This window comes from Sus scrofa, chromosome 15 (genome assembly GCF_000003025.6).
Source record: "Sus scrofa isolate TJ Tabasco breed Duroc chromosome 15, Sscrofa11.1, whole genome shotgun sequence".
Lineage (NCBI taxonomy): Eukaryota > Metazoa > Chordata > Mammalia > Artiodactyla > Suidae > Sus > Sus scrofa.
This window is the reverse complement of record NC_010457.5, coordinates 78716492-78744072: the sequence shown is the minus strand read 5'-3', so window position 1 is coordinate 78744072 and position 27581 is coordinate 78716492. Positions and strand designations below refer to the sequence as shown.

Sequence of the window (27581 nt, the reverse complement as noted above, 5' to 3'; positions counted from 1 at the left end):
AGATACACAACTTGCCCACACCTCGATTCCTATTCTCATTACTGAGTGGTAGCTAACCTTGGTTTCTTCACTAAAGAAAATAAATATTTTATTCACATTTTAAACAAAAAAATATCTTCAGCATTTCTGGTGGGTTTAGACTGTGCTAAATCACTGGACAGAGAAGCGGCATTGCTGTTTGTGGGAATGTTAACTAAGAAGGTAGGTGCAGGATTGGGAGTGGAAGAGATTAATGCATTATCTGGAAGCAGATCTGGAAGTTCTGGAACGGACCTGGAAGGCTATATAGTTCTTTACATCAGTCACAAGAGACATCTGTCTTTAAGTAGCATTTCTGGGAATAATTGTCCAGGAAATGAGGACAATTATAGAAATTAAATAAGAGAAGAAAATGTCAAGTGAAATTTGGCTTAAGTCAAAATCCAATCTAGGAGTTCCCGTTGTGGCGCAGCAGAAACGAATCCAACTAGGAACCATGAGGTTACAGGTTCGATCCCTGGCCTCGCTCAGTGGGTTAATGATCTGGCGTTGCCGTGAGCCGTGGTGTAGGTCCCAGATGGAGCTCGCAGCCTGCGTTGCTGTGGCTCTGGTGTAGGCCGGCGGCTACAGCTCTGATTAGACCCCTAGCCTGGGAACCTCCATATGCTGTGGGAGTGGCCCTAGAAAAGACAAAAAGATGCCCCCTCCCCCCGGCCCAAAAATCCAATCTAGGCTTAAAGATGATGATCTCTAACTTCGCATTTACAGCATGGGAAAAAAATATGAGTGAGGCAGTAAAAATCATGCGTAAAAGTAAAAATGTTAGTTATGCTGTTTTCAGCCAGCATTGGGCTAAATAACTTCCGACAGTTCTTCCAACTAGGGCTTGCATCAGAAGATTACAGTCTGAGCACAGCATTAAATGCAGAGAATTCAGTTAGGTGATGGTAATTGCTTATTGGCATCAGAGTCTTCCCCTTATGTGGATGAAATGCCCACTCCAACCGAGAATCAAAACCTCCTCTCTTCTGATAGGAGTGCTTTCTATTCCTCAAGGGTGGCAGTGAAGAAATAAAAGGTTGAGAACATTCTAGGTGCAGCTTGACAGTCACTAATCTTTGGCACCTCCAGCAGAGGGCAGGCAGGTATAGGAAAAAGAGAGGAAACCAGCCTTTCTCGGTTTGTTTACAGGCTGTCCGGGCCTTGCACAGAAGTACAGGGCCATCAAAATGGCTGTGTGAGCTGAAACTGCAAAGCAATCTTCCTAACTGATGAGTTGATATTCATCCTAGATTGTTCCATGACCTTTAAACTTTTTATCAAAGCAAGTTAAATTCTCTCACTGTCAGTAATAAATGGGGAAATGAAATAAAAAAGTAGTATATATTTAGTACGTGATAATGTAACATGTGAGCTACACTGAAAGTTAAAGTGTTTTATTTCAATGCAGAAAAAAGATGTATCAAGAGTACAGCACTGGAAGTTCCCATTGTGGCGCAGTGGTTAACAATCTGACTAGGAACCATGAGGTTGCATGTTCGGTCCCTGGCCTTGCTCAGTGGGTTAAGGATCCGGCGTTGCCGTGAGCTGTGGTGTAGGTTGCAGACGTGGTTCAGATCCTATGTTGCTGTGGCTGTGGCCAGCAGCTGTAGCTCTGATCAAACCCCTAGCCTGGGAACTTCCATATGCCGCGGGAGCAGCCCTAGAAAAGGCAAAAAGACCAAAAAAAAAAAAAAGAAGAGTACAGCACTTAACATTGTCGATGTAGAACTCACAATAGGAAACAAGCATCTTTTCTATGCCTTGGTTCATTTCTAAATTTCAATCAGCCTCCAGCCTGTTATCCTTTGCACTTTCAGTGCCAGTAACAGCCACCCTTTGGTACTCCTGTGCTCTGAGGGAAATGCTACATGATTTCAACAGCTAGCCTCGCCTCAGGTACCAAACTAATTATTCCCAGTATATGTGGGTTTACAGATCTCCACCAAGCCCTGCTAACGGCCACCTAAATCACTCTAGGATCAGCTCCTCTGTAGCTGACCTCATGCAATACAAGTGCTCAAGCCCATAGGAACTCATTTAACTGAATGCATTTAGGTGGTTGCCACCTGCCTGTCAAGTTTCTGTTGAACTCAGCTTTTTTCCTTTTTTAAAATCAAAATAGATTATAAGTTTTATATCAAAGCAGTTTTTGTAGGTACTTTGACACAAACATGGATAAAAATATCAGAAGAAATAGCTGGCAGAGCAGAAAAATGCCTGTGTCTGGAAAGCAGAAGTTTGGGGGTAAGAGAGGTGGAACAAGCAAGTGATTTCTTGTTATAAGCCATGACTTTTTAACTTTGTGCACCTGTTACTTTGTTACAAATAAAAATTTAAAAGGAGGGAGTTCCCTGATGGCTCATGGGTTGAGGATCCAGTGTTGTCACTGCAGTTGTGCAGGTTCGGTCTCTGGCCCAGGAACTTTGTCATGCCAAAAAAAAAAAAAAAAAAAAAAAAAAGCAAAAGGTAGATTCATCTCCTCTGAAATAGGGTAACAATATTTGATTAAATTAGGTCAGTATTTGTGGAGCGTCTATTATATGCCAAGTGCTGTGTGGGGCACCAGGAAAAAAAATTCAACAAGAGTGAAGTCCTGCTTGGAAACAGGCCACAGTCACCTGAAGCCTTCCCACAGAATCTGGGTGGTCTCATGGAATGAAATCCAGTGTACTGCTTCTAACTTTTATAATCAGAATGTAAAAAACAATTCAAGCAATGTCTGTTCCAAAATCAAGTATCTCAGAAAAAAACATTAGTCAGCTGGCGATTTGCACGAAGTGAGGGGTAAGTTTCCAAGCCCAAATTTATTTATAGCTCAGATGTACTGAGACATTCTAGTTTTACTCAGTTGAGTCTCCTGATATTTATTCTCTTGATGATGTTTTCCATGCCATTTATTAAGTTCTTGCTGTGCTCATATCCTGCTAATTTTTATTCTCTCATAGAAAAATTGCTACATTTATCTTGCCATAAAAAATGCCAAATTGGGAGTTCCTGTCATGGCTTAGCAGTTAACGAACCTGACTAGGAACCATGAGGTTGCAGGTTCCATTCCTGGCCTCGCTCAGTGGGTTAAGGATCCGGCCTTGCTGTGAGCTGTGGTGTAGGTCGAAGACGTGGCTTGGATCTGGAATTGCTGTGGCTGTGGTGTAGGCTGGCAGCTACAGCTCCGATTGGACCCCTAGCCTGGGAACCTCCATATGCCTTGGGTGTGACTGGCACTCATTGCAGCAACCAGAAATTAAAGGTTTTTGTTATTATGACTACATACTGTAATTCTTTAATATTTGAATACCAACAAATTCGAGATATGAGATATATACTAATGTGTGAAGGCTTTTGAAATATTTTAAACATCCCTAAAATATTGAAATATGTACTTCTCACACAAAAGACAAAACCTCTGGAGGAGGTTCTGAGTCAAGGCAGTCTCCTCACATCTCACCCCAACTTGATCCTGTGTGGCACCAGCTCCTCTTGTTGCAGCCCTTCTCACCTGGCCCCACATCAGCATCACCTGCGAGCTTCTGCAAAAACCCAACACCTGGGAATCTCACCCTCTGAGAATCTGATTTACTCAGTTGTGGGAGGAGCCCTGTCACTTGCATTTGTTTAATATGTCAACAAGTGGTTCTAATTTGTAATCGGGGGTGAGAACCATCACCTAAAACAGTGGTTCTCAAGGTGTGGTCCCTGGACCAGCAGCATGAACATCATCCAGGAACTCGTCACCAGTGCAAAGTCCCAAACCCACTCTAACCCCAATGCATCTAGAATTCTGGGGGTGGAGTCCAGTAACCTGCATTTTGACAAGCCCTCCATGTGACTCTGATGCACAATGAAGTTTGAACCACTAGACTTAAAGGAATATAAAAACAGGAATCATCAAAGAATGGAGGGAGAATGAAGCGAGGTGGGCTCTCTCCCTGGGGTGTAGGAAGCTCTGTCTTAGTGTGGGTGCAAGAGCAGGCTTTGCTGATGAAGATGCTTTTTAAAATAAGCTTACCAAGCATTAATCATGGTGAAGTGAGTCACGTTAGCAAACCAGTCTGAACCTGCATTAAATAATATTTTTGCATGAGATGAGGGAGATTCTTAGGAGAGAAAAAAAGGAACATGAAAATGATCAGGAGTCTGGTGAGCATAAAAATGAGGGCCTCTAAATGTGTAGTGAAACAAAATGAAGATGCATCCACGCACACCTGCACATAGTACACTTAAGCAGAATGCAAAATCAAACTGACTGGTTTGAGGAAATATTCCATCTAGCCCTCTAGAAAAGAACTTGATGACTTTTTTCTCTACTATGAAACTTATACAGGAGTTCCCATCGTGGTGCAGCAGAAATGAATCCAACTGGGAACTATGAGGTTGTGGGTTCGATCCCTGCCCTCGATCAGTGGGTTAAGGATCTGGCATTGCCGTGAGTTGTGGTGTAGGTCAAAGACGCGGCTTGGATCTGGCGTTGCTGTGGCCCTGGTGTAGGGTGGCAGCTGTAGCTCCGATTAGACCCCTAGCCTGGGAACCTACATATGCTGCTGGTGTGGCCCTAAAAGGACAAAAGACAAAAAAATAAAAAATAAATTACACAGTAGACTGGTAATCCTTTAAGGCAAAGATAGGGTCGTTCTTCTCATACCTGGACTGCACCTGTACAGTGTATAAATGCTGAGATTCGGATCACTTTCTAGGGTTTCCAGCTTTTCCATGAGGCCCTCTGATCTTTGCCATGATAAGTCCCTTTGGACAGCACTTTAAATTCCCCCATTAGCAGGGAGCACATGGTGAGGTTCCAGGGTGTAGTCTTTGCTAAAATAGTAACTGTGGTAACACGCAGTGTGAATGAGGTACAGGCAGTTAGACTCCTGCTGAGTGGAGCCAGTACCTTGGAAAGAGGGAAGCTTCTTCCTTTTTTTTTTTTTTTTTTTTTTTTTTTGCCTTTTTGCCATTTCTTGGGCCGCTCCCATGGCATATGGAGTTCCCAGGCTAGGGGTCCAATCAGAGCTACAACTGCCGGCTTACGCCACAACCACAGCAATGCCAGATCCAAGCCGCATCTGCAACCTACACCACAGCTCACAGCAACGCCAGATCCTTAACCCACTGAGCGAGGCCAGGGATGGAACCTGCAACCTCATGGTTCCTAGTCGGATTCGTTAACTACTGAGCCACGACGGGAACTCTGAGGGAAGCTTCTTCTGTCCTGTGGTCTCGAGACAAGTATTACCCATATTTATTGGAAGGTTAAGGTCACACTAATTATTTTTAAGTGGATCTCCAATCTTGGAGAGACCCTCATTTAATTATTGGTGTTAATGAACATCTCTAACTAGCTCAGAAGATTGTATTAGCAGAGACATTTGGAGTTGAGTTTGGAATCTAGAGCATCAAGGGATCAGTGTGTTCTAAAGAAAAGGACAGTTGCTCAATGCATCATGATTAATATGGTGAGTGCTGTACTTGGTATAATCAAAATCTGCCGAAGAGTCTTGAAATATCAAAGGCTTGTTAAAGCTGGATATTTGCAGAAGAAAATAAGGGCAGGAACCTACCTGAATAGTTTGCCAGCAAATTTAAAACTAAATGCAATATTCAATCCCATTGTATTTCTCTGGGACGGTACAAGTAGGGCCAATCACAGATCTGGGGAACTGGCTACAGAATTATTTGTTGCCTTAATGATTTGGCCCAGTGGGTTTTCCCAGCTGGAGCTGGTGAAGGAGAGAACTCAATTTTCTTAAGGCAGAAAATGAGTAACATTTAACACAAAGAAGCCCTCTAGGGTAATGTCCTTGCCAGATAAACCATGAAATATGCTCTTAAACTTCTGTAACAAGTTTACCAATTGTACAAGCATAGGATATGTGAATTTAAGAAACTTAGAAAAATACTAATGGGGGTAGAGGTATAGGAATAAATCAGGATATAATTATATAACTTAAGAATTTTTCATTGGTATAAATGTCACCACTCTTTTCGTCTCCTTTATACATTATTTATATTTGAAGGTGTGCAATATTCAGAAAAAATTCATACATACAAGGATATTTAAATATCATGAATATATCATCTTGTGGATATTGAGAAACTCCCTAGGACTCCATATAAAGATGTTGACTGGAGGAATTTTAAGAATACCAAAAAAAGGAGTAAAATTAAATCTCTTTGTATAGAAATAAATGGAAAGAATGTTATATATAGTTGGGAAGAAATAATACTGACATTAAATCTTTTTTTTTTTTTTTCTTTTTAGGGCCACACCTGTGGCATGTGGAAGTTCCCAGACTAGGGGTCAAATCAGAGCTGCTGCTCCTGGTCTACACCACAGCCACAGCAACTCAGGATCTGAGCCACGTCTGTGACCTATACCACAGTTCACAGCAATGCCAATCTTTAGCCCACTTGAGCAAGGCCAGGGATCGACCTGCATCCTCGTGGATACTAGTCAGGTTCTTTACTGCTGAGCCACCATGGGGATTCCATCATTAAAACTTAGTATGTCAATCATCCTATGTGATCATATTAAAGTGTACTATGATTATTATATACTTTCCTTAACAGTCAGCCTTGCAAGCAGATTGTTAGAGCAACTAAATCAAAATGCACCACAGCCAGTGATGTTCTATAGTGATGCCTTTATCCATTATGTGGAATTTTATGTCACTGAAAGGAAAATTTGAACCTGCTAAAAATCTGTTTGACATGAATAATATATTAGTTATCTATTAATACATAACAGATCACCACAAAAATAGAACAGTATATTTATCATTGCACAGTTTCTTGGGTCAGGAGTCTAGACTAACCGGATTTTCTACTTAGAGTTTCACAAGCATGCCACAAGGTGTTAGTTAAAGTATCCTCTCTTCCTGAGGCTCAACTGGTAAAGAGTACTCTTCCGAGCTTACTGGAGTGGTTGGTAGAAGTCGTGACCTTGCAGCTATTGAACTGAGAGCTCTAGCTTCTTGCTGCCTTTTGGCTGTCAGCTTTCCTCAGCAACCAGAGCCTTCACTAGGGTCCTACCAGCCACTGCAGCTCCTGGACAATGCCTGCAGTTCAGTGCCACCTGGGCTTTCAGTACGGCTGCCTACTTCATTGAGCCAAGCAAGGAGATCTCTAGGATGATCAAGCTAATGAAGCAAGATCTCTAGAGCAGTTGGCTACAAGATGAAGTCTCAGATAACATTGCATAATTACAAGAGTGGCTTCCATCACTTCTGCCATATTCTGTTGGTTAGAAGGCCTAGGTCCTGTCCACATTCAAGGAGAGGGCGTGACACAAAAGCTTGAACACCAGGAAGCAGGGTCATGGTGAGAGGGGGAGAGGCACCTTAGAGACCTTCTGCCAGAGGTAACATTTAATCTGACAGGATTCCATCTCCCCTCCCCCCCCCCGCCCCCCAACCTGTGCAACAGGCTCCCAGGGAGGCAAGCACCAGCTGATCGGCTGTTGTGTGCATTTGGATAAATATAACACAGAACCTGGCCAAAAAAAGGCCCTCAATACACAACAGTGAGCACCTCTGTCCCCCTCTTTTCCTTCCCTGTCTTCCACAGTGTAATAGAGGTTTTTTCTCATATTTCCTATCTTTTTTTTTTATTTTCCCACTGTACAGCAAGGGGATCAAGTTATCCTTATATGTATACATTACATTTTTTTCCCCACCCTTTGTTCTGTTGCAACATGAGTATCTAGACAAAGTTCTCAATGCTACTCAGCAGGATCTCCTTGTAAATCTATTCTAAATTCTGTCTGATAAGCCCAAGCTCCAGATCCCTCCCACTCCCTCCCTCTCCCATCAGGCAGCCACAAGTCTATTCTCTAAGCCCATGATTTTCTTTTCTGAGGAGATGTTCATTGGTGCTGGATATTAGATTCCAGTTATAAATGATATCATATGGTATTTGCCTTTATCTTTCTGACTCATTTCACTCAGTATGAGAGTCCCTAGTTCCATCCATGTTGCTGCAAATGGCATTATGTCATTCTTTTTTATGGCTGAATAGTATTCCATTGTGTATATATACCACTTCTTCCTAATCCAGTCATCTGTTGATGGACATTTGGGTTGTTTCCATGTCCTGGCTATTGTGAATAGTGCTGCAATGAACATGCGGGTGCATGTGTCTCTTTTAAGTAGAGTTTTGTCCGGATAGATGCCCAAGAGTGGGATTGCGGGGTCATATGGAAGTTCTATGTATAGATTTCTAAGGTTTCTCCAGACTGTTCTCCCTAGTGGCTGTACCAGTTTACATTCCCACCAACAGTGCAGGAGGGTCCCCTTTTCTCCACAGCCCCTCCAGCACTTGTTATTTGTGGACTTCTTAATGATGGCCATTCTGACTGGTGTGAGGTGATATCTCATGGTAGTTTTGATTTGCATTTCTCTTATAATCAACGATGTTGAGCATTTTCTCATGTGTTTGCTGGCCATCTGTATATCTTCCTTGGAGAACAGTCCGTTCAGGTCTTTTGCCCATTTTTCCATTGATCAATTGGCTTTTTTGCTGTTGGGTTGTATAAGTTGTTTATATATTCTAGAGATTAAGCCCTTGTCGGTTGCATCATTTGAAACTATTTTCTCCCATTCTGAAAGTTGTCTTTTTGTTTTCTTTTTGGTTTCCTTTGCTGTGCAAAAGCTTTTCCGTTTGATGAGGTCCCATGGGTTTATTTTTGCTCTTATTTCTATTGCTTTGGGAGACTGACCTGAGAAAATATTCATGATGTTGATGTCAGAGAGTGTTTTGCCTATGTTCTCTTCTAGGAGTTTGATGGTGTCCTGTCGTATATTTAAGTCTTTCAGCCATTTGGAGTTTATTTTTGTGCATGGTGTGAGGGTGTGTTCTAGTTTCATTGCTTTGCATGCAGCTGTCCAGGTTTCCCAGCAAGCTTGCTGAATAGACTTTCCTTTTCCCATTTGATGTTCCTGCCTCCCTTGTCAAAGATCAATTGACCATAGGTGTTAGGGCTTATTTCCAGGTTCTCTATTCTGTTCCTTTGGTCGGTCTGTCTGTTTTGATACCAGTACCACTCTGTTTTGATGACTGTGGCTTTGTAGTATTTCTTGAAGTCTGGGAAAGTTATGCCTCCTGCTTGGTTTTTGTTTCTCAGGATTGCTTTGGCGATTCTGGGTCTTTTGTGGTTCCACATAAATGTTTGGATTGTTTGTTCTAGTTCTGTGGCAAACGTCATGGGTAATTTGATAGGGATTGCATTGAATCTGTAGATTGCTTTGGGTAGTATGGCCATTTTTACAATATTGATTTTTCCAATCCAGGAACATGGAATATCTTTCCATTTATTTACGTCTTCTTTGATTTCTTTGATTAAAGTTTTATAGTTCTCGGCATATAGGTCCTATCTTTGCATTTTTTTTGTTCCTTGTTGAAATGGGATCCTAATGATGTCTGTCCCAAACCTCCCACAAAATTAGCGTGCTAAATTCTTGACTACTTGGGTGGGGTGTCTGTGTCTCTTTTGGTCTTACTACTCTAAGAACATTGCTCTAGGTTATCAAAAGATACTTATCTCAGGTAGTACTAAATATAATTTTCTTACATTAGAGCTATGTGGATCAAGAACAGTTTTTACTCTGCAGACTGGAGAGTTCATTTCCTATATTTGAGGGTTGAAAGAGTTAAGCAAAGAGAAATACTAGCTAGCTATATCCCCTGCCTTCCCCTGTCTCTTGGCCTCATAGTCTCTACTGGGGTCACCCTGCTGAGATGAGATGGAGCCCCCACCCAAAATTGGTTCTGAGGTCCCAAACTGGTGACACTGCACATGCACCAAGAGGGCATCAAGAGGTCTATTTCTCACATAATGAGGTTTTCTAGGGAAAGCACGGTAGGCTCCCAGACAGGTCTGAAAATAGCTTAAGAGAACGCAAGAAGGGGAGATGGCTTTGGTGTTTCTTGTGGGTAGGGGGTGGGACCGGGTTAAGAGTTCCTAGGTGAGAAAAGGGGCTTGTGAGCAATGACTTCCTGCAGGCAGCAAGAGAGGGAGTGGCTGGCTTGCTAATCACCTTGCTCAGGTGTGCGTCAAAAGAGGAAGAGGGAGGGATAAGGCTTGACAGCCGTTGATGTCAAAATGGAATCAGACTATTACTTTCATAAAAGCATAGAAAAGAAAGCCAGCTCTGTCCTCCGCCCAACCCTGACCCCATCCCATTTGGGATACATGAGTCACCCAATCAGTAAATGGCAAAGCCAGTGTTTAAACTCAGGTGGCGCCTTTCAAAGCAGGTGTCTCTAAACAATCTATTCCATGGCCTTTCCTTCACAGATGCCGCTGCAGTGACTCATGAGTTTATGAGACGATGGCTTCCAGCCAGTGTGCCAACAATTCTTCCCAGATGTGTCCACATTGTAAGTCATGTGTAAAATGTATTTTTCCTACCACCACAGTGATATTATGTCAAGTGGGGCTGAAGCAGGGCAGAGCAGAGCTTGGTGGAGAGTAAGAGGCTCCCTGTGGTGTGAGACTGGTCCTCAAGGAAGGCAGGGATCCAGTCAGTATCACGAACAGCTCTGTCAGACACCTTTCAGTGGGTGCCAGAGAGCGAGCTGGAGGATGGGGTGACCACTGCAGGTGCGCCTGCAGAGTCTGCCAGCCTGTCACACTTAGGTGGTGATTGTGTGGTGAGTCTTGCAGACTTGTTCAGTGTCTTTTGATCAACCTTAAAGTGGACAGCAGAAAGGTCGGAATTTTGAAAGTGTGTGGCAAACTTAAGAAGGTTGTGGATTACTATCGTCAGGTTCCAGAGCTTCCAGTGCCTTGGAGTTGAGTCTTTTTCAAAACTTGTTTTGATGATATATTTCTTCACGTATACAAAAATACTTCATTTATATAAGGCATAAAGGGTAATATAAACAATCTGGATATCTCTCCATACAGATTAAAACAGAGTATTTCCAACATCTTGAAGCCACCATCTACTTATTCCCAGGGACACCCCCTCCCCACCCTGCCCCACCCAACTCTTGCAGAGGTCACATTATTCTGAGAGCCTGTTTCAGTCACTTCCAAGCATGGATGGGTTGGTCATGAAGAGTCATTGAATCCTTTCAGTGCTCCAGGGTAGGATTCTTGCCAAAGTGTGTGTGTGTGTGTGTGTGTGTGTGTGTGTGTGTGTGTGTGTGTGTGTGTGTTGGGGAGGGAGTAGACATTAGGGCTAAGGGAAGAAATCTAGCTTGTTTAGCAATAAACCAAGCGATAGCTTCACCAATGTCTTTTGATCTAAATTTCTCTCTCTCTCTCTCCTCTCTTCCTCTCTCTCATGATCCAAATGAGATTGTAAAACAGCTGAAACAGACATTAAAATCCCCTGGCATCTGTCTTCAATCTCATCTTTAAAATCAGAGACCTATTTTTGAAAATTCAGAGACTTTTAAATCAAAGCTAAAATTTCCCTAAATTTTCAGGGGGAGAATAATGGGTGCACTACTGCTCTGTAACAATTTGTGTGTAAGTATATGCACATTTTTATATTGTTGAGCTCATTCATAGGAAGTCTTTCAACTCGTTTGGAAACAACAAACCCGTGTAGACTAGCAGTGCGGTATATATTTAGCATACAGCATGGAGAAGCTGTAAAGAGAAAAAGTGAGTCAATGAGCTCTCTTTCCTGCCGCTTCCCAAATGCACTTTATTTGGTTTTAACTGGAATCACCCCCAATTACTAATGAAATGAAGCACCTTTTCTTGTGTTTTTTTCCTATGTTTCTTCTGTGAAGTATCCATTCCTGTCTTTTCCCATTTTTCTGTTAGGTTGTTTATCTTTTTCTCCCCTCCACCCAGCTTTACTGAGGTATAATTGACAAGTAAAGTTGGATATATTTAAAGTGTACATGAGTTGGTATATGTATACATTGTGAAATGATTACCACAGTCAAGTGAATTAGCATAATTAATATTTCCATTATCTCACAGGTACCTTTTTTGGGGTGAGGACACTTAAAATATACCCATTTTGCAAATTTCAACTATACAGTGCAGTAGTAACTGTATTAACAATTAACAGTATTAACATGCTGCACACTAGATCCTCAGAACATTATATCTTGTAAGTGAAAGTTTTCACCGGAGTTCCTGTCGTGGCACAGTGGTTGGCGAATCCGACTAGGAACCATGAGGTTGTGGGTTCAATCCCTGACCTTGCTCAGTGGTTGGGGATCCGGCGTTGCCGTGAGCTGTGGTGTAGGTCACAGACCTGGCTCGGATCCTGCATTGCTGTGGCTCTGGTGTAGGCCGGCAGCTAGAGCTCCAATTGGACCCCTAGCCTGGGAACCTCCTGGGTGCAAGAGCGGCCCAAGAAATGGCAAAAAGACAAAAAAAAAAAATTCACACCCTTTTTCCTATTGATTTAAGGAGGTGTTTTGTTTTGTTTTAATATTCTGGGCTCTTCTAAGGAGTAGATACAAAGGTGTCAGGACAGGTGCTTCTCAGAATATGTGTCCTGTGGTTTTACGTTTCTAGGCATCTGCCAAGTTTTCACAAGAGAACATTTAGAAGAGAAAGTCCCTGTAGTTGGTCTCAGGTCACATCTAATTTGCATCCTTTTTGTCCCTCATTATCCACCCAAAGTCCCCTCACCCTCAGCTCTTGCCCCAGCAAGGTGTAAGACAAGACACTTGCCCCAAGAAGGCAGTGACTTTTCTTCCCAGCAGGCCCTGAACACAGAATTCAAAGTTCACTGGTGCAACCAGAGCTTGTAGCTCAGCAGGAACCTTAACAGGTCAGATTGCACATCCACCTCCTTGGGGAACTAGGACCTGCAGCCCTGCAGAGCCCATAATTGCAGGCGTATAAAGCGTACAATCCCACAGTGAGTCATTAAGAACGAAGGTAAATAGGGCTGCTTTTGCTTTCGCTCTGGGTTGCCAGACACACCTATTTTTCCTTTTGAGAATATAGTGCCATGTTAAATTCTCTGATTTAATAGTCTCCTCCTACAGATTTTTGTCTTGGACCACTCTTGTACCACGTTTTTAGTTTGGGTTCTCTAAGGAGCAGATGCTAAACTGGGATGAGATATGCCAAAGATTTGTCGGGGGACTTGAAGGACAAAGGAGGAGAGAGCAGAGGGGCGGAGAGCTTTCCGCCCATGATCAAGATGCGCGGCTGACACCTGAGAAAGGAAGGCGCCAGTGGGGGAAGAGCCTTAGCCCTCGGTGCACCTCTCTAGCTCCCCACCTGGTCATTCAGTGGCTGTGTGCAGCTCCAGGAAGCGTTGGCCCAAGTGAGCACAGTGTAATCTCCAAAGCTGTGTCAGCTGGAAGTTTCAGTCAACTCTGATCCCCCCAGGAGATTCTGTTAAAGGGAGATCTGAGCAGCACACATACATGGCTGCACTGGTGATGGGATGTGGTTCCAGGATCGAGATTCCTTTGTGTAAAGAACAAAATCCTTTTTTTTTTGTAAGGTTTTTTTTTTTTTTTTGTCTTTTCTAGGGCTGCTCCCATGGCATATGGAGGTTCCCAGGCTAGGGGTCCAATCGGAGCTGTAGCCACCGGCCTATACCAGAGCCACAGCAACGCAGGATCTGAGCCATTCTGCAACCTACACCATAGCTCACGGCAACGCCAGATCCTCAACCCACTGAGCAAGGCCAGGGATTGAACCTGCAACCTCATGGTTCCTAGTCGGATTTGTTAACAACTAAGCCATGACGGGAACTCCCTATTTTTTCTATTATAAGTGATTTACAATATTCTGTCAATTTCTCCTGTACAGCACAGTGACCCAGTCGTGTGTATATATGTATGTGTATATATCTATATATATAGATAGATATACACACCACACACACACAAATTCTTTTTCTCACATTATCCTCTATCGTGTTCCATCACAAGTGACTAGATATAGATCCCTGCAAAATCCGTTCTAATGATATTTCAGCCAGCTCGGTCTCCGGTTCTTTAAATGCAACAGCACTTGGGTACTTTACATCATGCAAGACTTCGGTAGTTAAATTTAAATATCCAGCACCTCACAGCTCTGGGAATTATAGTTAAATTTAAGTATCTAGCACCTAACAACAAATCAATTTTGCTTGAGATGAATTTCTCGGGAGCAGAGATTTTACATATGGAGGAAAATGGATGTGTGAATGTGAACTTGATTTCATAGTCATTGGAGACAAGATTTTTTGAGCAGGAGTATGACATTGCAAGTAGCCACGTATACCTGTCTGTTCAGCATCAAATGAAGGAGTGTGGAGTTTTGTAGGTACTTGTATAGAAATAAAAAATCACCCAAGATAATTACAACCCCAAAGGGCTGATTTCTCATAAACAAGTATGTATTGGCTGAAGGCATCAGGCTCTATGCTAAGTACTGATTTGGCCCAATGATCAAATGTTATCTGCAATGCTAAATGCTCACATGTTATTCCTGTGGTATCTCATTGTTTAAATTAGCAGTATTCCAGTGAAGGAAATATTATTATTCTTATTTTACAGATAAGGAGACTGAGGCTTGGAATATTTAAATAACTTACCCAAAGTGAGGCTTTGTCTTCATTCATTTAGCAAATGATTCTTTGGGCACAGCTGGCAGAAATCAGACCATGTAGAGCCCTGAAGATCAGCCTCAGGATTTTCACCCAGGAGAAAGGGGTGCAAGGAAGTGATGTGAGAAGGTTTCCGGTTTTAAAAGTTCCCCACTGCCTCTAGTTGGTCTAGGAACAGAAGACACCCTCAGGGACTGTTTTGAAAGAGGAAGCCATTGGAGTGGCTCAGGTGAAGGAAGATGGTGGTAGTAAGTGGAGGGGGCTTGATGAATTCGAGAGACATTTAGGAGGCCAAAATCTTCAGCACTTGGTGAGTGACTGGACTGGCGCAAGGGAGAGGGCGGTATTAACAATAACTAACAGGATCCAACATGAGCAACTGAGTACCTAATGATGCCACTTGCTGAGATCAAGGGCACAGGTGAAAGCTTAGGTCTGGAGGGGAAGATGGCATCCACAGTCAACCCCTTAATCCTGTATGATTAAAATCATGAGGGATCCATCCCAAGGCCACTTCAGATGACTTAGTCATCTCCAGCTTAGTGTACTGGTCTCAGAAGTACCTACAAAATTTTCATCCACTCCTCAAAACATACCCTTCTCCCTGCCATCAGGTCTCTCTTAACACATAGAACTAATTGATTATCACTGTTGCTCAGAAAGTATTCTCAGAGTTCCCGTTGTGGCTCAGCATAAACGCATCTGACTAATATCTATAAGGATGCAATTTCAATCCCTGGCCTCACTCAGAGGATTAAGGATCTGGCATTGCCATGAGCTGTGGTGTAGGTTGCAGATAGGGCTCGGATCCCGCGTTGCTGTGTCTGTGGTGTAGGCCAGCTGCTGTAGCTCTGATTTGACCCCTAGCCTGGGAACTTCCATATGCCACAGGTGCGGCCCTAAAAAGCAAAAAAAAAAAAAAAAAAAAAAAGGAGAAAAAAAAATATTTTCATCCCCCTCCTCTCTTTCAAGGAATAGAATCCTACTATTTCCCAACCTACCACCGCTGCCTGCAGGGCATTCTAAGCTCTTTCCTGCCCTCTGATAGGCCCCCAGAGTTGTGCTTATCTGGATCTCATTAGTTGATGAGTCTTTCTCCTGCTCCTCAGAGGCGAGGATCCATTTTTCAGGCTCTGATCTTTGGCGTGGAGCTCTGCACCCCTACATAGAACAGGTCAGGGTTTCCAGGCACCAAACTCTCCTGCTTTTCTTTCTTTCACCCTGGCTGCTCCTACTTAGTCACTTTTGCTGATTTCTCCCCATTTTCCCTATCTCTTTAAGATGAAGTGCCACAGGGCTCAGTCCTTTGACCTCTTCTGTAGCTATACTCCCTCCCATGCTGGTCTCACCCCATCCCAGGATTTAACTTCAATCTGTGCACTGATGACTCTAAGTTAATATCCAGGCTGGACATCCTCCCTGACCTTCAAATTTATATACCACATTTCTATTCGATATCTTCTCTTGGAAACCAATAAACATCTCAGATTTACACAAGTGCAACTCCTTTCCAATTGACCCCCTAAAGCTGTCTTCCCAAACTTACGGTGTATCAACCCCCAAACCAGGAAGTCAAACTTGGCTTCCTTCTTTTCTCTCATACCCCACATCCAAGCTGTCACAAAATTCTCTGGGCTCCGCCTTCAAAATATACTTTGATTTCATTTTGTGCTACCTCCTCTCCTAGCGCATTATTGCAAGCCACCAGGCTCTTACCCAGACTGGTTGCAGTAGCTGCCTAATAGAGCTTCCTGGTTTTGTCTTGACCTCTGTATTTCTCTTAGTTAGGATAGGCTGGCTGCTATAACAAATGTACCCCCCCCCCACCACCACCAAATTCAGTGGCTTAAAGAACAACTAGTTTATTTCATATGTAGCAATCAACGGCTGGGTCCAGTTTTTTTGTTTTGGGTTTTTGTTTGTTTGTTTGTTTTGGTTTTTAGGGCCACACCTTAGCCATATGGAAGTTCCCATACTAGGGGTCTAATCGGAGCTATAGCTGCCAGGCTACACCACAGCTACAGCAACATGGGATTCAAGCTGTGTCTGTGACCTACCCTAAAGCTCATGGCAACACCAAATCCTTAACCCGCTGAGCAAGGCCAGGGATTGAACCCACGTCCTCATGGTTACTAGTTGGACTCGTTACCACTGAGCCACAGCAGGAACCCCTGGGTCCAGTGTTTGAAAGCAGCTCTCCACCAGCCAGCCATTCAGGTCTCAGGCTGAAGGCTGCCCTGTGGTCTTCCTGGCATTTGACCACACTGCCCACTAAGAAGGGTCCCTGGCTGGCCAGCTGCTTCTGGTGACAACTCTCCATGTGACAGAAGAAGAATAGGTTTGGGTCACCTGCTAGTCATCTCTGCCATGTTCCCTAGAGATCATTCTCACCAGAGCCACCAGATTTTCCAGGAAAAATCAGGTAAGTCATTCCTCTGTTCAGTCTTCCAGAGGGGTCCCCATTCCTCTACAGCAAAAGTTCCTGCAGTGCCTTCCAGTGCTCCTTGCCATATGAGCCCCATTTCTTCTGCATTCTCATCTCCTACTCTGGCCTTCACTGTCTCCACTGAAACTACAATGGCTTTGCTGTTCCTCAAACCTGCCATTCATGTGCCCACCTCAGGGCCCCCATGTGGCTGGATTCTCAGATGTCCCCAAATGCCTTCAGAACTCACCCTTTCACCACCTTCAAGACTTTGCTCATCTACATTGACCTCCCCCCCCCTTTTTTTTTTTTGGCTTTTTAGGGCCACACCTACGGCCCTATGGAACATATGGAGGTCCCTAGACTGGGGTTCGAATCAGAGCTATAGCTTATACCACAGCCACAGCAATGCCAGATCCAAGCCGCATTTATGACCTACACCACAGCTCATGGCAACGCCAGATCCTGGACCCACAGAGCGAGGCCAGGGATCGAACCCTCATCCTCATGGATACTAGTTGGATTCGCTGTGCCAGAGTGGGAAGTCCCATTTAAACTGTGACTACAGGAGTTCCCGTCATGGGTTAAGGATCCGGCGTTGCCCTGAGCTGTGGTGTAGGTCGCAGACGCAGCTTGGATCCCACATTGCTGTGGCTGTGGCGTAGGCCAGTGGCTACAGTTCAGATTGGATCCCTGGCCTGGGAAACTCCACATGCCACTGTGCGGCCCTAAAACGACAAAACACACACACAAAAACTGTGACTACCACCCTGCCCACTTACACTCCATACCCACTACCTCGATCCTTCTTTTCTATCACTTATCATTTTCCAATAGTCTGTAGAATTTACTTATTTAATGTCTATTGTCTATTTTTCTCAACAGAAACATAGTGTCTTTTATTTTACATTGTTTTCCCCAGTATTTAGAATAATCCCAGGCCTCATCACAGGTACTCAATATTTGTTGAATAAAGGACGGAAGCTGAGAGTAGAGCCCAGCCCTTGTAGGTGCTGATTCAAATCCCATCCCACTGTCAGAAAGTTAAGAACTACTACTCCCCTAGTCTCATGGAGGGAATCAGAATAGACTGGTACAATTCTATTCCTATTATAACAAGGAAAAAAGTCAAAACTAATGAATAAAATAACCCTCCCCCCCCATGTAATATCTGCTAGTAGTGACCAGAAGTGTCATCTTCATTGGGATTGGGGCTCATTAAGTAACAAATAAGACCATTAGCACCACTTAACCTTCTTTTGACTCCTTTCCCCCATGGTTCCCCCTCCTCCATGAATTAAATACGGTAGCTAATGTAAACAACTGCTACAGAGCTCTCACCAAGAGAGGGGAAAATGCTCGAGGTTATTCCAGTCTGAAACGGTAAAGCTCCCAATACCAGGGAGCACGAACCAGCTCAGAAATAAGCCAGACTCACTCAGCCTGTTGTCAGGAGAAGATTTAGTACAGTTTCTTGCTCTAATTTATATTTCCCCTGAGTTGCTTCACAGTTTAGGCCGTGAGCTAATAGTCACTGAAGGGAGGGAAATGTCAAGGTCTGAAGTTAATCCTGGGTTTTTCCCTGGTCCAACTGGCCCCCGGCCCTCTGCAGTTGCTCAGGAGACCTGCCTTAAACCCTCCTAAATCAGGAGAAATGCCTGCAGGCTGTCACAATACGGCCTGCCTTATTCCCTCTGGCTGGAGAGCTTTGACAGTTGCCAAATTCACAAATTTATTGTCTGGGTCAAGACTTCAGTGAGTCCATGTTTCTTCCTGAGACAGTGGCTCCTGTAGGTATAAAGTGAAAAAGAACAACATCATTCATTTACTCAGCAAATATTGATCAAGCATCTGGTGTGTGCCAAGCACCGCATAGGGCATTCAATGATGAACAAAATAGAAGGGTCCCTTCCCCAGAGCCTGCAATTTAGTGCAAGATGCTTCCAAGAAAACAGATGATTACAAATGAATGATAATGGCTGTGGCTGAGGGTGTGTAGGAGAAGCACCTGGCAGGAAGTTGGTGTATTGGGTGGAGGTGGAGCATCAAGGAAAGCTTCACAAAATCACTCCACTAAGAAGAATGGATCTGATGTAAATGCTTTCTTGAGCACTGAGAAAGAAAAATGATTTCAGGGAGTTCCCATTGTGGCTCACTGGTTAACGAATCCGACTAGGAACCATGAGGTTGCGGGTTCAATCCCTGGCCTTGCTCAGGGGGTTAATGATCCGGCGTTGCCGTGAGCTGTGGTGTAGGTTGCAGACGCGGCTCGGATCCCGCGTTGCTGTGGCTCTGGTGTAGGCCAGCGGCTACAGCTCCGATTAGACTCCAGGCTATAGACTGGGAACCTCCATATGCCGCAGGAGCAGCCCAAGAAATGGCAAAAAGACCAAAAAAAAAAAAAAAAGGAAAAATGGTTTCAGATTAAGGAGAGTGTTTGGGGGATGTCTCGTGTTTCTTTGGCAGAGAATTCTCCTTTTTAACAAAACTAATATCAGGTTAGATGTGCTAAGTACAACCACCAGGTTGAAACCATCCACTATCTGCGTTATTTCCCTCTTTGTTGTTTCTATTGTTCTGGTCCCATTTTTTTTTTTCGTAATAATTTCAAATATGTTGAGAAAGAATGAGCTGCAATTTCATGACCTATTGGTCCTATTTCTACTGCAGATACTCTGATCCAGTTCCTCACCCTCTGGTGGTCATCATTGATCCAGGTTCTCCTGGGAAATATAGTACATGAGGTTATGAAAATGCTTTCAGTCCTCTTTTTCTCTAAGATTTCAGCTTGTTATCCAAATAACTAGAAAAAAAAGACTGTTGAGATATGAAAATTGGGGGAAGTTACAAACTAACAGGTATCCATTCTTCAGTAATAAAACAAAAAAAACCCAAAAAAACCTTCATCTGAAAAGGCACACAATACAGCCTATGAGTTCTGCAAGCTTTATTATTTGTTCATTATCATTAATTAATAATATTATTCATTATTAATTATCATTGTAGGTGTCATTGTCTTAAAGGGAAGTCTTCAAGAATGTCAAAATGTACATCTATGCTGTAGAGGCCAATTTTTTTGTGTGTTTTTTTAATGAAGAAATGCTTATTTATTAAGTTAAACTTACATATTATGTATGTATAATTTTTCAAGACTCTGCACCTTATAAAGCCTTTTTCTTTTTTTAAGTTATTATTGTTTTTTAATAGTTATTTTCCCAATACAATTTTTTTCCTACTGTACAGCATGGTGACCCAGTTACACATACATGTATAGATTCTATTTTCACACATTATCATGCTCCATCGTAAGTGACTAGACATAGTTCCCAGTGCTACACAGCAGGATCTCATTGCTAATCCATTCCAAAGGCAATAGTTTGGATCTATTAACCCCAAGCTCCCCAACCACCCCACTCCCTCCCCCTCCCCCTCGGCAACCACAAGTCTATTCTCCAAGTCCATAATTTTCTTTTCTGTGGAAAGGTTCATTTGTGCTGCGTATTAGATTCCAGATATAAGTGATATGATATGGTATTTGTCTTTCTCTTTCTGACTTACTTCACTCAATATGAGAGTCTCTAGTTCCATCCATGTTGTAGAGGCCAATTCTATTAAAAGGTTTCCCTCCTCCAGGTTGCCTCCAGGATCCCTTCTGGTGAAATCCAGACACTCAGGATAAGCCTGGCTAGCCATTGCACCTGTATTTGGAAATATCATTGAATAAACCTGGTTTCTAGAAAGTTCTTCTACCTTTGAAAATATTACAGAATCTTGCTTTTATTCGCTAACAAATATTGAATAAACACCTACTTTGTACTCAGGGCCTATTTCAGAGGTAAGTAGGACCTGATGTCACCTACTATCCAATGATACCTTTCTTACGGGGGGCCGGGGGGAGCATCAAATGAAATAGTATAGCTAATAAGTATTCCCAGAGAACTTGAGATATGGCTATTTCTGACAGTAAGGAACATTTTAATTCATACTGAAAAACATTAGGCAAGACTAATCCGCTCTGAAACTTAATTTTTGAGTCTATCAATAGAATGCATAATTATTGTTTTAAATCAAATAGTGCTAAAACACATATTAAACATCATCAGTTTTCTATCCTACTCCTTCCCCACCACCAATCCCACTCCCTAGAGATAGCTATTTTTAATTTGATTAGCTATCTCATCTGGCATTTACCTCTATACTTAAAATGATATTCCTATAAGTAGGGTGACCACCTACCTAGTTTTATCATCAGTTGCAGTTTACGTCTACTGTCTCAGCATAAGTCTTACCAGTGGTTCCCTTTACTTTCAAAAGCGTCTCTATGTGATGAATTACATAACTGCCAGACTTAAGATGAATAGCCAAGATTTGTTGCCTAAATACAGGATCTGTAGACCCTTTATTATAGTTGAGTCCTCTTACACCCTCCACTTTTTAAAAAATTCATCCTCCTAACTTAGCTATATAATTTGGGGTTAAATCCAAAATCAATATTTATCCTATTTTGACGAAGTTGTATTCATTGCTAAGCCAAGTACTTCACTGTGTTATTGTTACCTCTCTTGTATAACTTTTTGTTTTCTCTAGCATTAATAATTACCTCTTTAAAATGTATTTATTATTATTATTATTTATTTTTTTACTTGGTCTTTTTAGGGCCGTACCCGTGGCATATGAGGTTCCCAGGCTAGGGGTCAAATTGGAGCTATAGCCGCTAACCTACACCACAGCTCACAGCAAAGCTGGATCTTTAACCCACTGAGCAAAGCCAGGGATGGAACCTTCGTCCTCATGGTTGCTAGTCAGATTCATTTCTGCTGAACCACGAAGGGAACTCCTAAAATTTATTTTTTGTGTACCTTTCTTTTTCTCCAGGTGCTTTATCAGAAATGTGCAAGCAGCATTTTTTCGAAATGCTCAAGCACCTCAGAGGATCCTTCCCTTGGCCACATTTTTCCTAGAGGCCTCTGTCCTGTTTCAATCCAGACCTGTTTGCTCTGCATCTGTGGCACAGCTGTTGTCCTGAGACTTCTTTTCAAATTCTAAAATAAAATAGTCTTTCCGTACTATCCAAAACCCAGCCAAACAATTGAAGTGTGAAGGCAGAGTAAATACATTCAAAGAATCAGAAAATACACCTCCTACATGCCCTAGAAAGCAACTGAAGGATGGGCTTCAGCAAACAAAGGAAGGATCCAAAGGAAGAAGGAAGCATAGCGTATCGGTTCTCCAATGAATAAAATCCCTGCATTATCTTTGTTCCTGCCTGAGCAAGTGAAATTCTATTTGCTAAGATCTCCAAAAGTGAAAATCATTTATCACATCAGAACCAAAACCAAATGTAGGGAGATCTGAGCAGCCTTCTGCGTCACCATGTAAAACCACAAAGCCTTGATAGTTGTGGCATCATGCTCGAAATACACTTGAAGTTTAGACTATGAAGAGAACCGGCGTTTAAAGCAAACACATATTTAGTTGGTAAGGAGTGGAGGAAAGAAGGTGTGCCATCTACAGAAGTATTTGGTGATCCGTAGGTAAGAACACAACCACTGAACACATAAAGTAACTCAGCCAGGGATTTTGTTCTGATATAGTGATGCTAATTTTAACAACTTGAAAAAACAAAGGAATGTCTGAAATGAACATCTCACCTGCTTCTGAGATAAAGAACGTAAAATCAATAGTTCTGGGAAGGACCCACATTTGTCTTCCTCTCTGCAGACCTCCCAGCATCCCAAGAATCATTTCCATCGCTTTCGAAGTCAGGTAAGCTGTCTCTATCAGTATTCCCACCCAGCCAACTCACTGTGCTTATCTTAGTCCCAGGTTTTCCTTAAAAACAGTGAAAGAAAAAAAAGCTCCTGACTTTCTGCTACTCTATCCAATCCATTTTTTCATGCATGCGTTAACCATTTATTGAGAATTCATCTTTCTCTGAGTTTACATTTGTCTTTTCCCCCCTCCCTCTTCAGTATATTTAAGTTTTACGGTATTATTTATCTTCACTTTCCTTTTAACTTTCTGAGCATCTCCTGAGGGTGACAATAGAATTTTCTCCTAAGAAAGAAACGTTGACTCTTCTCTTTCTGTTCTGCAGTCATGCTTATTATAGACACACAGGCACAAAGAGATGTAATTACCCCTCACTATTCATTTGTGTCCAGATTTATTGGTTTAATTACATCATCAGAATGCACTCTACAAGAATAGCCTTTATAGCAAATATAATAATGTGGACAGTAGTCTACAAAAGGCTTTTCACAGCCACTAATTCAAGTTATAAATTTTTTAATGATCCCCCCAAAACAGATGGAGAAAATAATATCCTCTGAGGATGTAACTGAGGCCTAAAAATATTGTTTCAAAAAAAAAAAATCAAAGGGCCTTATCTTATGGATATATTCCAATCCTTTTTGCCTATTTTGGTTTTAAAATTCCTAAAGAGTAGAAATGTCATCATTGCAATGATCTGTCCACTGTCTATTCATGTCAGTAATCAAATATCAACATTTATGATTATTTCTGATATTGCTGTCTAAAGATTAAAAAATCATCAATATCTCAATGGTTAGTGAGAAAGAAAATAAAATTGTCCAAAGCTTTTAGATTTAACTGAAGAGGATCAGGATGACTCAAAACAAACAATTGTAAAATAGACTTCTGCTCCATTGTATGATAATAATAAAAAAATACTCAGAACAATAGTTTGAAAGAAGATATATAAAGCAGTATTTAAAAAAATACTCCAACCACAGTGGGAAAGGATATTTTTAATACCTGTACTATGAAGATAGGCCATTTGGGAGGAAAGATTATGTCACAAATCAAAACATATTTGATAGATCAAAGTCAGTTTCAGCAATTTGTGGCTCCTGAAGCAATCAATAATGTCCAGCTACACAAAAAGCTTGTCCAATTAGATGATGGACTCAGATAAATCACCCTGACACACACATCTTAAGCCCTGAATGAAGGGCTATCAACCCCTTCCATAACTTTAGAGAGTTTGTGAGGTAAACCTGAAAAAGAATAAGAATATAAAGACAATTAACAAAGCTGGAGTTCCCCTTGTGGCTTGGTGTGTTAAGAACTCAACTAGTATCCATAAGGATGCAGGTTCATTCCCTGGTCTTGCTCAGTGGGTTAAGGATCTGGCATTTCCATGAGCTGTGCTGTAGGTCTCAGATGTGGCTCATGTCTGGCATTGCTGTGGCTGTGGTGTAGGCCTGCAGCTGCAGCTCTGATTCGATCCCTAGTCTGGGAACTTCCACATGTGGCTGGTGTGGTCCTAAAAAAGAGGAAAAAAAACCTAAATATGCTGTACACTTTTATAACAAAGTATACTGATCAGTATTGTAATCATTGTAATATTGTTTCTTTTTTCTGTTTTTTAAAATGTGTTTAAAACATTTAAGAAAAGCTTATATTACACTTGTAGTTTCAGTTGAATGAAAAAATACTACGTTTAGCACCAATATTTGCATAACAGAAGTTTTATAAAGTTTTAGTTTATAAACTATTTTAGTAATGTGTGCATGTTTGCACATATATTAATTGTCTAAAGGTTTTTATTTTTTTTTTTAATTTTTTAAAAATTTTTTGTCTTTTTAGGGCCACACCCATGACATATGGAGGTTCTCAGGCTACAGGTCTAATTGGAGCTGTACTTCTGGCCTATGTCACAGCCACAGTGACGCCAGATCTGAATCACATCTTCCACCTACACCACAGCTCATGGCAATGCCAGAACCTTAACCCACTGAGTGAGGCCAGGGATTGAACCTGCATCCTCATAGATGCTAGTCAGATTCATTTCCGCTGAGCCACAGTGGGAACTCCAATTGACTAAAGGTTTTTAAATTGGACTTTAGACAGGGTACAAATGCTGAGTAATCCTTTTCTCACAGAAGAATCCTTCAGGCATCAAAGAAGTTGTCAACACTGATGAAATGCTACAAAGTGAGAGAAAACCGAAGCTGATTTCCACATTTGCCTGTCCTATGAGTAGCTCACTAGGCAGACAATTTAAGGTACTTTAGTCACAGGAAGGTGCCGGTATTACGTAGAATATCTGAAAAATCAATGTCATCCATTAGCATTGAGCTATTACCATGAAGTGGGAAGAGGGAATTTTGGAACTCTAAATCATAACTGCCATTATGTTTGCAGGTGGTCCATACCATAGAAATGTTTTCTTTGAGCAATCCTAGAAATCCCAAATTATCCTGTAGAGTTGTACCTGTCATTACGAAAATTTTAGGTTAGGGCAATTGGTATTTAAAATTTACATAAAATTTATGAATTAAACATTTTTTAAACATCTATCTTCAGGCTTTAAAGTAGTCAATCTAGAAAAACAATAGTTTTTCTAAATCTCAAAGGGCAAAAATGAATGATTCCTGGGGGTGAATGTGAAGAATCCTGCGGCTTTTGGGATAGTTTTTGGTTTTTACTTTGCCTCGTGGACATTAAAAGCCAAAGGAATCTCTCTGCCTGATGAGTTTGAATCATGAAAACTGGAACAGTTCAGTTTGTGCACATAGTTTTGGAAAAAAGGGAGAAAATATAAGGACACTTAAAAATTGTATTTACATCTAAAAACTAAAAAATGTGTGATCCTGTTATGGCTAAGCGGGTTAAGAACCTGGCTAGTATCCATGAGGATGTGGGTTCGATCCCTGACCTCATTCAGTGGGTTAAGGATCCAGCATTGCCACAAGCCATGACATAGGTCACAGATGCTGCTCCAATTCAACCCTTGACCTGGGAATTTCCATATGCCACAGGTATGGCTTTAAAAAAATAAATAAAATAAAGTAACAGAAAAAAATGAAAGAACAAGTTGTCAATTATAAATGTTATAAATTAATAACACAGTACACAATATTAGCAGATAATCCATATCAATGTGAAATTGCAAATTGCCACCTCTATATTTAAGAACAGGGTTTTTTTCTTCCTAAAAATGAAACCTCAGTTTTGCTGATGGGGCTTGAATTCTCTTGGAAGAATATATTGCGGTGTCAGGAGCATAATCAGGTAGGCAGGTTGGAAGAGATGGTAGAGAAATTGAGATATAGACTGTACTTAGGGCAGCCAGCATTATCCTGGGGCCAGTGATTGATATGTGGCCAACAGACCTGGCTCACTCACCAGCTGGCCAATGTCACTAGGATTTGGCATTTCACTCTATGACATTAGTATTGGATTTATCTTTAGAGCAGTTCTTCTGGTCATATGGCCCAGATTCTCCATTTTTTGGCTTTTCACTTCCAGAGCCTTACAGCACTAAATTCTGAAATGTTACCATTGCCTGCATCCCATAAAGTTAATTTCTTTTTCATTAGTGACAGATTCAAAGCAGTTGTGAATTTCATAACTTTTAAATTCTGAAACAATTTTCTATTTTATAACAACACATAAGATTTGCATATTCTCTACCCTCATCTTTGCTTTCATTTGTGTCTCAGGTGTGCACTTAGGTATTTTGAAATGTTCACCATCAGTCCTTTTGCTGAAGTTTTTCCAGTCATCATTCAATTTCATGAAACTTATCCTCTAGTAAATTCCTCAAAAATTTTCTAAATTGTGTATTGAGTTTTCTTTTTTTTTCCCCCATAGGGCCAAACCTGCAGCATGTGGAAGTCCCCAGGCTAGTGGTTGAATTGGAGCTGCAGGCTATGCCACAGCCATAGTATCACAGGATCTGAGCCACATCTGCAATCTACACCATAGCTCATGGCAACGCCGGATCCTTAACCCACCGAATGAGACCATGGATCAATCCAGCATCCTTATGGATGCTGGTTGGGTTCGTTACTACTGAGCCACAGCTGGAACTCCTGTTTTCTGTAAGCTTGATATTTGAATTCTTTTGCAGAGATGCTTGGCTGGATATAAAATACTTGCTTCATGGTTCCTTTCAAAGTTTTTAAACATTTCTTCCATTGTTGCCTCACTTTATATGTTGGTTTTGAAATGCCTGAAGCCAGGCAGGTTCTTTTGTGTCTTATAAGTTATTTGGTCTGTGTGCATGGAAGCTTTTAGGATTTCTATTTATCTTTGAAATCTAATAGTTTGACAAGAATATATCTTAGAATTTGATCATTCTGGGTTAATTTTTCCTGACACTCAGTGAACTTTCTGAATCTGTAATAAGTCTTTTTTCACTGTACAAAGATATCTTGAATTACAGCTTTAAATATTAGCTCTACTTTTTTTTCCCCTTTGAGGACTCTGTTAACATTCAAATTATTCCCTTTTTGCGTGTCTTCCATGTCTGCTATTCTCTTTCACTGGCCCTTTTTTTACTTCTTTGTTTATGCCATTTCATTCTTGCCATTGTTTTCCCACCTTCCTTCCCTGTCCCTTATTAAATTTCTGTTTGAGTCTATTCTCCCTTGAGCAGATGACAATTTATGTTTATTTCTGAGGTAATTTTACCTTTATCCTCTACTTCTTTACTGGGTGCTATCAACCCTTTTATTTCTTTTTGTTTTGTCCACTCTATTTTTAGTTTTTGTATTTCTAATTTAAGATAGTTTTTCATATCTTCAAATGCTTGTATGAAAATACTGAATTCTGCTTGATGTGTGAACTTACAGTTTCTTTACAGTTTC

General features: G+C 41.6%; 1 long non-coding RNA gene across 9 annotated transcripts in view; it reads left to right on the top strand.

The window, feature by feature from the left end:
- The window catches only part of LOC110256990, a 127589-nt gene that overhangs the window by 30356 nt on the left and 69652 nt on the right, over positions 1–27581 (top strand). For 6 of the 9 annotated variants that reach the window (XR_002339101.1, XR_002339093.1, XR_002339098.1 and 3 more), the window contains 3 exons: positions 10307–10389; positions 20596–20797; positions 21838–22728. This is a non-coding gene — a long non-coding RNA (uncharacterized LOC110256990). The remainder of the gene's footprint in view (positions 1–10306; positions 10390–20595; positions 20798–21837; positions 22729–27581) is intronic. The other 3 variants (XR_002339097.1, XR_002339096.1, XR_002339099.1) reach the window with 3 other exon arrangements.